We start from the raw sequence: 9,093 nt of genomic DNA, 5'->3' as shown, positions 1-9,093 counted from the left end.
TTCGTTTTCAAGAAAAAACGCTCTAAAGAAAAGAGTCAACAAAGTGTACGAGTTAGTAAGAAGGATATTCAACGAAGCGGCGTAGCGCAGCAGCGAAGGTAACGGACTACCGTGGTGACGACTGAGGTTCGATCCCTGCTATACAGTTTTTTTTATTCTGTAAGCATAAAAATGAAACAGAAAACATTAATAAATAATAAAACTGCGTTTCTTAAATATATTAGTGTTTGTTAAATATATTATTAATGATTTAAATTGCAAAAAGACCGTAAATCTTATCTATAAAATATATAGTGTATGAGAAAATTTTTATATAATAATTGCAATGGAAATAGGAATAAAAATATTGTTATGAAATATATAGGAATGCTACTAACCCTTTGTGGTCGATGCCGCCACAGTGGCGGCATTCGTAAGTCGTCGTAGAAGTCGATGCCGCCAAGCTGGCATTCATGAAATTGATGGCTTTAATTACCATAGTTAGAATGATCCGATTTAGGTCAAATATGCGCCGTTTTGTTCGATAACTTGTTGCCATTTTGAAGGTAATTTCATTATGCCTCTCTCATAGAAGCCCTCGTCCCTATTGGCAAAGAATTGAGACAGTCGATTTTCAGAAGCCTCTCTTGAAGCGAATTTTTCACCCGCAAAATTCTTCGCCATGGACAGGAACAGATGGTAATCACTTGGTGCCAGGACTATAAGGTGGATGCATAAGAACCTTCCAACCAAGCTCCCGGAGCTTCTGGCGAGTCACTATCGATGTGTGTGGCCTGGCGTTGTCCTGATGGAACACAATTCCTCTCCTATTGGCCAAAGCTGGCCGCTTCTGGGCGATTGCTTCCTTCAGACGGTCCAATTGTTGACAGTACAGTTCCGAGTTGAGAGTTTTGCCGTAGGGGAGCAGCTCATAGTAGATAATTCCTTGCCAATCCCACCAAACACACAGCAAAACCTTCCTGGCCGTCAATCCTGGCTTGGCCACTGTTTCCGCCGGTTCACCGCGATTCGACCACGACCGTTTTCGCTTGACGTTGTCGTAAGTGATCCACTTTTCATCACCAGTGACCAACCGCTTCAGAAATGGGTCGATTTTGTTGCGATTCAGCAGCGATTCGCAGATGGAAATTCGGTCCATGAAGTTTTTTTGCGTTAACTCGTATGGCACCCATACATCGAGCTTCTTTTTGTATCCAGCCTTATTCAAATGGTTCCAAACGGTTTTTTGTGCAATCTTTAGCTCTTGGGGAATCGAAACAGTGCTTACATGATGGTCGGACTCGACAATATCCATGATTTTATCGATATTTTCGACAATTGGCCTTTTAGTGCGTGGTGCATCTTTGACATCGAAATTACCGGAACGGAATCGACGAAACCAAAATTGCGCGTGATTGGCTGTTACAGTATCAGGACCATAAACACTATTCACATTTTCAGCCGCCTGGCTTGCGTTTTCGCCTTTATCGAAGAAAAACTGTAAAATATAGCGTATTTTCTCTTTGCTAGTGTCCATCTTTGACGCGCGCTCAAACAAAACTGAGTCAACTAATTACAAAACTGTCAGAAAAGTTTTTTAGTACGAAATCTCATCTTTCTAACGCCATCTAGTGGAACCCGATCGGACTTATACAACGCGAGATACAGATAACTAAAGCCATCTATTGGAAAAATAATGGATTTCTTTTTACTACACCTAATATATGTAGCATGAACTGTAGATTATCAGTACTGGTAGTGAATTTTAGGACGCTTACAGTGTTTTCACATATTTCAACAGGTTAGGTTAGGTTATATTAAATTTAGGCCGGTATTCATAGTCAAGTCTTATATTTAACACTGTCTTCAGTTCACTTTCAGATACCCCGTAGTCAATGAAATAATTTATACAACAGGATGAATCTGAGGATGAACTGAAGATGAACTGAAGAAGACGGTCTTAAATATAATATCCGACTATACCAGGTATGTCGGTAATTACTTTCCGGTTTTTGTAACAGATGTCACTAGCCATAAGTATGCAATGTTATGATTTAATACATACGTCATTTTATTCTACTGACATTAACCTCAAAACTACACAAGTTACGTTCCGCCAAAATAACAGCGTTATAGATTAATAATTTTTTGAAAATGTCGAGTTTTGTGCCTGAAAACGTGCATTTGCGTCACGCATTACTTTTCTTGTTTAATCAAAAGAAAAAAGCCGCTGAAAGTCATCGTTTGCTGGTAGAGACTTACGGTGAGCATGCTCCAACCATAAGAACATGTGAAACGTGGTTTCGACAATTCAAATGTGGTCACTTCAACATTTAAGACAAAAAACGTCCTGGTAGGCCGAAAACGTTTGAAGATGCGGAATTGCAGGAGTTATTGGATGAAGACCCAACACAAACTCAAAAACAATTTCACAAACTCAAAAACAGAAAAGTTGAATGTGAGCAGAGTAGCAATTTGTGAACAATTACAAGCGATGGGAAAGATCCAAAAGATGGGAAGATGGGTGCCACATGAATTGAATGACAGGCAATTGGAAAATCGAAGAATCGTCAGTGAAATGCTGCTTCAAAGGTATGAAAGGAAGTCATTTCTGCGTCGAATAGTAACGGGTGATGAAAAATTGATTTATTTCGAAAATAAAGCGAAAAATCATGGTTATCACCTGGCGAAGGCGGCCCATCGACTGCAAGGCCAGATCGCTTTGGTCGCAAGACCATGCTTTGTGTCTGGTGGGACCAGGTTGGTGTCGTATATTATGAACTGTTGAAACCTGGAGAAACAGTTAATACTGATCGCTACCAACAACAAATGATCAATTTGAACTGTGCATTGATCGAAAAACGTCCACAATACGCTCAAAGACATGATAAGGTGATTTTGCAGCATGACAACGCGCCATCTCATACAGCAAAACCAGTCAAAGAAGTATTGAAATCACTTGGATGAGAAGTTTTATCGCACCCGCCGTACTCTCCAGACCTGGTTCCATCCGACTACCACCTTTTCGCATCGATGGGGCACGCGCTTGCACAGCAGTACTTCGCCGATTTCGAAGAAGTTAAAAAATGGCTCGATGAATGGTTTAGCTCAAAGGAGAAACAGTTCTTTTGGAATGGCATCCATAAATTGCCTGAGTGATGGGCAAAATGTATAGAATCAAATGGCCAATACTTTGAATAAATATATTTTAACTATCCATTGTAACGTGTTTTCTTTAGCGAAAAAACCGGAAAGGAATTACCGACACACCTGGTAAATACCGGCCATAATGTTTTCTGTGAGAGATATATAATAACTAAATTTAATAATAAAAAATGAGATATGAAAATTTAACAGATATCAACAAAAGAATCTGAAAGAATCTAAAGAAGAATCTAAATGTTTACTTACCAGCAAGATGCGTATCCCCCTTTACCTATCTCTTGTGCAACCACGTTTTCTGGCATTAGTAATGCTAATGCATGATGCGTAGAGTGTGATTCATTAAACGCTGCAAACGCTTTCAGATATTCAAAGAAAAGCCATGATTGGTCTATACGGCGCGTTAAAAAAGTTTGTAGTGTCTAATGGATCGCATTCATAACACGTGAGGTATGGCACGGAGAAAACAAAAGAAAACCTTTTAAATATTTCTTTACACTTTATTCAAAGAAAATGCTAAGAAAAGAAATCATTGCTGAAGCGGTATAGAAAGAAGCAACTCGCGTGATATTTCAGTTACATCGCAAATATACTTTAATACTTATATATCAATAAAAATATATTCTATATGTATCAGTGATACCCAGTAAGCAAAATGCTAACAGAATGCGCGCAGATTGACGCCAATTTCGATCAGATCTCCAGATCAAAACCATAGCCATCTGTGTCCTCATTAGGCTCGTGTTTTGTCGACAGGACCTGTATGACGGGCCGTGCGAGCAGATTGTCGGCAGAAACCGCGCAGGTCCTGCTGCCAAACTACACGTAGAGTCTGCGCGTAGAGTTTGCTCAGTTTCTGCCGCCAATCTGCCGTCAAATTACTGCAAGTTTTGCGCGGTTTTTGCTACAAATCTGCCGTCAAATATCTGACAACAGGATTTGGCGCATATTTGACCGCAAATTGGCGGCATAATTTGATATAACAGATTCTGCGTTAAATTTGTTGCCTATTTGCCATCAAACTATATATATAGCAGGCTTTGTTCGAAATCTGCTCGCGCAGGTTTGGCTATCTGGGATAACATTCATTATATTACTAAATAATTACAGTTGTTATATTTATGTTACGTATCTTGAATAACGGATATGTTATATTACTTTTTAAAGAATTGTTATGAGTTATATGCGTAACAAAGAAATGTAACTTTGTTCTTCTAATGTGCTCTCAAGATTATGTAACATTTACTTCAGACAGCATCAATATCTAAAACCGGGACATAAGACGTCTGAAAAACGTCTTTAAGTCGTCTTTAAGATATCTGGACATAAGATGTTTTTAAAAATGTCTAAGACGTTAACGTCTTAAAAAGACGTCTTATGTCTCAGTTTTGAATGTTCTGTCTGAGGTATGCTGTCTGAGACATCTTGTGTATATAACTGTGAAATATAACAATGTGCTTTTGATGTGCTTTCCAAGTTATGTAACAGTTACGTATTGGTTTGCTGGGAATGACGTTCTATCTTTTTTTAAATGTGTTTTAGACACACACATGATATTTTGGAGTATTTTGAGTTATTTGGGCGACTTCACGAGAAATTTTTCACTTTTCACTTTTCACTCTAGGGGAAAAATTACATGATCGATACCCTGGTACACCTCACCGGTTTTCTCATTTTGAAATATGTTATAAAGGATGAAATTCTGAGTGACTTCCTGATACAACTATATGGAGATCGCTTATAGTTTTTGAGATATTTGATTTTAAAGTTTTGGAATTTTGATTATCCTGAAACTAAATTCCAGATATCATAAGCTGACGTTATTTACAGTACAATCCAAACAGTTAATCCTAACATAGTATATACATAGAAATATAAGGAACAGTACATAAAGGGTGTCCCAAAATTCACGCAAGAAGTAATTTTGATAGAAAGCACAGGTTTATAATTAAAAATTGTAAATTTTTTATTGACTCATAAAGTATACAGTATAGGGTTATGTATGGAATAGCATATCGAGTAAATGGCCTCCACGGCTTTGCTGGCACATATGCACTTTTGTTGAAATTTTCCATGACCGTTTTGCATAAATGTGGCTGAATTGCGTTGATACAACGCTCAATTTCCTCTTTCAAGGCGTGAGTGATCGTGGGCTTGTTGGCATAAACCTTAGACTTCAAAAAACCCCAAAGAAAAAAGTCCAACGGCGTTAAATCGCATGATCTGGGCGGCCAAATCTGATCACCAAAGCGGGAAATTATACGACTAGGAAATGACTCATGCAGTAATTGAATTGTTTCTCGGGCTGTATGGCATGTGGCACCGTCTTGTTGAAACCACTCATACAGCACACGATATTATTCGTATATACTGTTTTCATACTAAATATACTATAGATATATCTAATATACTGAGAATATCCCTATAATATTTTTCGTAGTATATTATTTTTCGTATATTTTTGGAATATACATAATTCATCAATAATATTCAGTTTATTTATCGAATATTCTGGAAATATTCTAATATTATCAACAATATTTTAATCATTAATCGGACATATCTCTTCTACAATAAGCAATTAGTCATAAGCCGTAAGCAAATTGACCAACCACAGTCGATTATTTAAAAAATAATCAAATGTGATTGGTCAATTTGCTTACGGCGTTTGACTAATTGCTTTATATTGTAGAAGGTCTCTAACAACACAGGTATCCAAGAAACGTTCAGAATACGTCCTGAAGATGACCTCGGGATGTTTCTTCATCCTCAGGAAGTCCCTGGAATGTTCTTAGGAGATCTTGTGCTGTCTGGAGCCACCCAATCAGAATCGGGCCTCCACCCGATTCTGATTGGATGGTTTTTAATGCTTCTTTACTCCACTCTCCGCTTTCCGTGTCCATCTGAACGCACGTAGTCACGTCGTATACGAAGATCTTAATATAAGGTAATAATTATATAATTATTTTATTTATAAAATAACATTAACTATTATGCATTAATAAATTTGTACCTCAATAGATATTTTGTTAGATAGGCCAATTCGTTGTATAAAATTTTATATTTTTTTCAACCTGTCTTTCAGGGTTATGTGGCACAAGAATAATTAACTTCAGGTTGTTACACTATTTTTCCTATTTTCTTGATAGTTTAAGTTATTCAGACTGCGTCTCAATTTTCCTCCTTAATCCATATAATAATGCTGCGTTTATCCCTTATTCTTTTTTTCCTTAATTCTTCGTCGTACTTAACTCTTTCTTCATTATATTTATTTTCATTATTTTCATTATACTGCATCACTATATCATATAGTCAATATTCTCTCTTTCATATCTACAGTCACACTGAGTGCTATCTATATATACCCCTTTCTGTGAAGAGACTCATTAAAATTATAATGGTTAGCTCTTAACCTGTTGATGAAAGTAACAAAATATCTTTCTTCGTTGAAATTCTTAAATCATGGTTACTTCTCTTCTCTGTTGTAAAATCTCCCAAAATATTTAATATCTTTGAATCCTGAGTCTCTAATAAGACTCTTTTGTGTGTTAGACCATATTTCTTGTTTAAAAAAAACTCTTAAATCTTTAAAACGCACTATTCCTAACAGCACAGATATCCAGGGAACGTGCATACATTCTGAGGATATTGCTATATTCTCTGCTATATTATAATGCTTATTATAATTATGATAATTATATTGCTATATCCTCAGAATGTTCTTGGGACATTCCCAGAAGTTCTTGTGCTGTCAGGGATAACTATTCATTATCATAATAACAAGAAAATATTCGGAACATTTTACATATTCTTTTGACTCGATTGGAAGAGAAACTGTTGTTTAATAGACATATCTTTTTATTTTAACGTATGCTGTAATAATTTTTGTCGTGCAATTTTTCACTTTTGACATAATTAAATAAAGATAGTCTCAGAGAGGATCCATAGAGTCATAATATATATAAATTAATAAATGTCATTAGACGAAATATTGAACTAATATTAACTCTGTACTTACATTTCAGATTAAACAATTGGTTCGAGTTGTATGCGAGGATTTAAAAACATCATGTATAAGATTAATAAGACAAATCTTCAGCAATGAATTAGCTATAGAATACAGCTAGTATGGGGCGAAAAAGAAAAATATCTTCAGCAACTTACAATTGTGTAAAATAATTATATGTAATTAAAATATACAATCAGAATATATATACAGAATTGTAAATCTTAGTTTTTAATTAATAGCATAATTGATAATTATTTAGAAGAGGCAGGCCGCCTCTGATTTTGCTAAAACTCTCATTTGATTCATTTTCACGTGTAGAAGCCGAATCTGAATTAAAAATCATTGCTCGGCTGTACAAAGCGAGAAAAATATTGTTTAAGATAGAATATGATAGGTTAAGAAACTTGTCATTGCAAGGTAAAGTTTCTTCGTTGTACTTACTGTATTAGTATAGCGCAGTATACAACTAAACTTTTATAATTATTGTACATAAGATAGGACTTATTTTGAATTGTACAAAATAACTCCTATCTTGTGTACAATAATTATAAAAGAATATATCTTTAAATCTTCGCCTTATATGTACTAAAATGGCAGATTCTGAAAAGGTTAGCAAAGGCCCCTACACAAGGAAGAGTGTATCATTAACCAGAAGCAGAAGAATGTAAATATATGCTACCTCATTATGTAGGACTGATCTTGTTCCTCTTGTTACGCAATAAAATAACATATGTTATGATTTTCCGCTTTTGATTCATGATATATTCTCCTTTGCATAGGTACCTTTGCTAATCTTTTCAGAATCTGTCATTTTAATATAAGGTAAACTCATCACTTTAGTAAGGCCAGAGAGAAGCCTAAGAGCGGGCATGGCTTCATTTACAGCGTCATGGAAATGTTGGCTGATTCGCAGCGCCAACTGGGTCCATTTTTCATGGACATGAACTACTAAGCCAATGTCCACGATTTGTTGGTACTATTCCGTGCTATGTCCATAATTATTTGGTTCAGTTCTGCGCTATGTTCACGAGCGAGCTAGATTAGTTAGATAAAAACGAAGAATCTTTGTCTCACCACCAGCGAATAGACAATCGCGACGAAGCGAGCCAGCAGCGATGTTATCGTAAGGCAGACGTCGCCGTCTCCCCTTTAACTCCCTTGTTTTCCTTTACACATTATTTTATATTCATTGTAACGAGGCGCAGATGCACCTCGTTACTACCGGCCCGACCGACCACCTGTCGGGCCGAAGAACGGCATTTTGCGCCACCCTAAAGTATCGAAACGATCGCGCCGCCGCTATCGCGCGCCGCGGCGATCACGCGCTGCCGCTAGCGAGCGCGGCCGCGATCATGCGCCGTCACCGTGCCTCGTGCCGATAGGCGCGCCGCTCGATCGCCGCCATATCAATCGTAGCGCGATCAACTATAAAACGGCGGCGATCGAGCTTCTAGACACCAGACCGATCCGTACCGCCGATTCGATCTAGACGCTTCATGCCGAAAGAGAGAATATCCGGACCGTTTCGCTCTGCTTTCCGTATTCCGACTACCCGACCGGCGACTAAGCAAACGGGATTGTGCGTCCGCAGTCTCGATCGAGCGGGAAGTGTGTGCTAGTGATGGCACAACTGAACATTGATCGCTAACGTAGAAGTCTCGATCGAGCGTACTCGATACTCGGCCGTCTCCCGTCTTCCTGGGCTCGTGCGTGCGCGTGCTCAGTCGAGCGTACTCGACAGTCTCTCGCCTTTATCCGCCGCCTTGAGTCAGGGGTTCGTCCGTCGGCGAACTCCGCTGAGCGTACTCAGCCTTTAGGCGATCCGTCTAGCGACCAAGAACCCGGGACGGTGTGTCCGCCGTCTCCGCTGAGTGTCCGCAGCACTTGGTCGCTTTCCTCCGCGAACGTAGGGAAAAGGGAAGGTGCGTACGCTTTCTCTGTCG

General features: G+C 38.1%; 2 long non-coding RNA genes across 2 annotated transcripts; one reads left to right on the top strand and one right to left on the bottom strand.

Annotated features, from left to right (window-relative positions):
* Window positions 1-5,891: 5,891 nt before the first annotated feature.
* On the bottom strand, window positions 5,892-7,211 carry LOC112588939 (uncharacterized). Its single transcript, XR_003113129.1, has 3 exons — window positions 7,160-7,211; window positions 6,155-6,512; window positions 5,892-6,077 (listed from the first exon to the last, which is right to left on the bottom strand). It is a non-coding gene; the product is annotated as an uncharacterized LOC112588939 (long non-coding RNA).
* LOC112588937 (uncharacterized) lies at window positions 6,022-7,199 on the top strand. Its single transcript, XR_003113128.1, has 3 exons — window positions 6,022-6,088; window positions 6,227-6,257; window positions 7,167-7,199. It is a non-coding gene; the product is annotated as an uncharacterized LOC112588937 (long non-coding RNA).
* Window positions 7,212-9,093: the final 1,882 nt, after the last annotated feature.

Source organism: Harpegnathos saltator, unplaced genomic scaffold, assembly GCF_003227715.2.
Source record: "Harpegnathos saltator strain DR-91 unplaced genomic scaffold, Hsal_v8.6 scaffold108, whole genome shotgun sequence".
NCBI lineage: Eukaryota > Metazoa > Arthropoda > Insecta > Hymenoptera > Formicidae > Harpegnathos > Harpegnathos saltator.
Note: the sequence above shows the minus strand (reverse complement) of the source record. Positions and strands in the feature narration are given on the sequence as shown.